The sequence below is a fragment of the Microtus oregoni genome, unplaced genomic scaffold (assembly GCF_018167655.1).
Source record: "Microtus oregoni isolate MIOR12 unplaced genomic scaffold, Mior012 000059F_ref0000304, whole genome shotgun sequence".
Taxonomy (NCBI): Eukaryota; Metazoa; Chordata; class Mammalia; order Rodentia; family Cricetidae; genus Microtus; species Microtus oregoni.
The window spans coordinates 4,874,102-4,878,130 of record NW_024543835.1 but is presented as its reverse complement, the minus strand read 5'-3'; positions in this window follow the sequence as shown (position 1 = coordinate 4,878,130).

Here is a 4,029-nt window from a genome sequence, read left to right as displayed (position 1 = left end):
GTACGTGATGGCCTTCTTTTATATGGCTCTAAAAACTGACCCATCTACCTCGTCACACTGTTCACCGGCTCACATGGTTTTGGCTCTACCCTCCCTCCAGGAACCCTCCGCTCCGACCATGGACCCCGATGACGACCCCCCGCCTCCCCGACCTCGTGACACCACTCCTTCCCGCCCTGCCCAATCGGGGGCCACCTCCTCTATCCCCCCTCCTTCAAAAGTTTCTTTTAGGTACAAAAAGGAGTCGCCTACACCTTCTCCCCACGCCTCTAAACGCTCCATTCCTAGGTCTCCAGGAGTTCCGCGTAAACATCCTTCTGGGTCGCCTTCCTGTTCCTCTGAATCCCCCAAAAAATCTCATTCCCCCCGTCTCATATATCCCAGCCTTTCCGATCCAGCTTCACCTAACTTCTCTCGCAGCAGGACTCGACTGCGAAGACAATTAACAATTTCTTCCCAGCACAGGAGGCACAATAGGCGGGCCAAATCGACTTCGGATTCTTCCGTCTCACCTCCCCGCCCCACCCCTCTGCCTCGGTCTTCCAAGACCCCCTCAGGCGCTAACCCCACCCGCCGCCTTGCGCCTAATTTCACCCCTCCCCTTACGCGCTCGCGAGCCGCTGCCGCAGCAGCAGACCCTGATCAACCCAAACCAGCTACCGTTCTGCCCTTACGAGAGGTAGCTGGGGTCGAGGGCCCACTTCGGGTACACGTCCCCTTCGCCTTATCGGAACTTTCACATATTTCTAAGCTACTAGGGTCATATACGGCTAACCCCACTAATTTCACAAAAGAGTTTCAATATTTAACCCAATCTTACAGCCTAACTTATCATGATATTTATATGATTCTCTTTAACAACTTGCTTCCTGAGGAACGCCGACGTGTCTGGGAGCAGGCGAGACTGCATGCTGACGAAGTACACCAGACTCAGCCTTCTCACCCACCTGGTGCAGAGGCAGTGCCCGAACATGAACCCCACTGGGATTACAACTCCCCCGGGGGCATTCTGTCCAGAGACCGATTCTTAAACTGCCTTCTGGTGGGATTAAGAAAGGCGGCTCTCAAACCAGTCAATTATTCTAAACTTGCAGAAATATTTCAGGATACAAACGAGAATCCTTCCGCATTTCTTGACCGTCTCACCAAAGCTATGCTACAGTTCACAAACATGGATCCAGAATCCAACGAGGGCAGACAGCTCCTGATGTCCCACTTTGTCAACCAGTCCTACTCAGACATCAAGGCAAAGCTCAGACGTTTGGAGAAGGGTCCCTTAACTCCACAGGCACAGATCCTGGAGATGGCCTTCAAGATCTACCACTCAAGGAATGACAAGGCCAGAAATCATTGCCACGTGATCACCGCACCCGCCAGGCCAGCCGAGCCCTCAGTCTCAGAACATCTTTGCCTTCACCTGGACAGATCCTGATAAGATGTCACAAGAACTCCACCTCGACTGGCTCAAGATAATCCTTCATACACGGTGACTCAAACCGGACCCTGTACTCTTAAGTTCCAAAGGACGCCGGATTCAGCCCCCCTACTACAGTCTAAGGACAACAATGGTCCTGATCCGTCACTGTGTTAACACACCCTCCCTTCTTTAAATTCATAAATAACCGTCTAGCTGTCGTTACAGGTACCCCCAACAAATGCGAAGACAAGTGGTAAGCAGATTCTCCTCTACAAAGCTCTTATGTAACAGGTCAGCCGCTGACTGCAGCAGCGGCCCCCTAAAATGTTAAGAGATGTATGGTTAGAATCTATTTCTTTTAAGACAGTTTCCTTAAGCTCCGGGATGCCAGTCCAACGGATCAAACACAAAGGAATAAGTATCACAAAGGAATAAGTATCACTTAATTTTTTTTATCATTTCTTAACCCCGGACATCCTAAGACCCTCTCCCCCCCTCTTCACCCCAGCTCTCCAAAAATCCCCCACTCTTTTAATTTCCCTCTCCCCCCCCTCTTCACCCCAGCTCTCCAAAAATCCCGCCCCCTCTTTTAATTTTTTCTTTTACTAATGCAACTTTTGCCTTCCAGCATCTTAATGATGACCCAGCTACTCAGGAAAAGCCACACAGATTTCTTCAATCAGCCGCCTCAGACGACAGCCAGGACTTCAAACATCAGCGACCGACTACACCAGTCAGCAACCCTGGACATGGACATCAGTGACCAACTGCACCAGCGACCGCAAACGCCAGTGGGACATTGCCAAGATAATCGGACATTCCCTGGACCCCTCAACGCCCAAAGTCAGCAGGAAGCAGCCATGAGAGACTGGACTACGCCCCCATTCCCTACCCTTTAAGGTCCCCCAATTTTTTTTTAATCAAACCAAAAGGGTGAAATGTTGTTCCCTTGCAACACTACAACTCCCAACATCCCTCTGGACGGCAAGCGCGGGACACATTTCCCAGAAGCCTTTGCATCCTCTGTTAAAAGCAAGGACAAGCCACGAGTTCGCCCCTTCCCTCCCCTTCTTAACCCTTCCCTCCCCTTCTTAACCCTTCCCTTTGTCCCTTCCTTTTACTTTTCCTAGTGTGTTTTCCCTTCCCATTAAAAAGTGTACCTACCACGTGGTACCGCCGCGTGTCTGTGTCTTTTCCCTGCGTAATCGTCTTTACTCCATAGGACAAACAGAAATTAAGAACAACATACAGAGAGATGTGTTTTCAGACTGCACAGTGCTCTGCCTGTCAGATTTGGCTGTAACTTGGATGAAAAAAATTTCTGTGCTGCACGCTCAGTCTCAGAATTAAAGTGTTGAGTGCCGCTCCTACCTGGCAGCCCCAGAGCTAGCACAAAATGGTACATCCTCCATTTTGAAATTTTCCTGACTCAGCAGCAGGAAAAAAACTGGCTGTTTTAAAATGCCGGCTTTCTGGGCTGTGCCACCATTGAGATCTCTGTCTGGCTCCTGCGGGAGACAGAGCTTTTGAATGGAGCATTTGGATTAAAGTGCTAAGATTTGTTTGATGGCAACTAGACTTGCTGTGTGCCTAAAAGGAAGTCATGTGTGCTATGGCTCAGAGGCACAAGCAGCTCCACCACGCTACTGGTGCAATGTGCAAGGATCAGAGGCACGAGCGGCTCCGCCATGTTGGACTGGGCGGGGCAAGCAGGCAGTACCTGTTTTTGACCTAGGAATGTCACAGCTTAGATTCTTAAGTGCTTAGTGATTTAAAGGCGCAAAACAAAGTGCTCCTGGATAGTAAAAAAAAAATTACAGAGTCACAATAAAACAGATTCAGACACTGTTGGATGAATGTACGTAGGCTTGGGAGAGAGAAGAAAAAGAACATAAAGAATAAAGTTAATGTCTTAAAAAAAGGGTAAAGTCTTTCAAGAGACATAGTACAGATAGTTAAGAGATTAAAAGAAATAAAGAAAAATAAGCTACATAAAAATGGAAAATTCACAGAGAGTCTGGATTATGTACATTGTGTTTTCTTTAAAACTTTTGACTGTGAAGGAGCTAAGTACAGAGACACATTTCATTACATGGGCTGCCAAGCTAAACCAGAATGGATATAAGGGTATTATGATTTCAAAATTTGGGTCTATGGATATGATGATTTGGAGAGGGTCTTCTTTTGTTATCACAGAGGACCAGACCCTGTGGATTGATTCTATCCCGATATGGTATGATAGACCACGACGTCCAGAAAAGTTGCTGTGAACACCCTCAAAAAATTACTTCGCTCAACTGCCAACTGAGATGAACCTGACACACAGGTTACACCCTAAATGATCTGAATAACAGCGCCCCCATTCAGCAGGAAGCAGTTTGGAGAGAAAAAACTGCACCCATGTTCCCAAATATTGTTTATAAATGTTCTTTTACATTTAAAGGGGGATATCATATAGATATGAATAATTTACATTGGTATGGATTTTAAGGTCAATTTTGTTATATGTATATGTATTTCTGATATTGATTAAGGCATTGTGATTGTGTAGTTCATTTAAAATGTAATGTATAATAGGAAATATAGGTTGCTAATGGATAATCATCGATAAT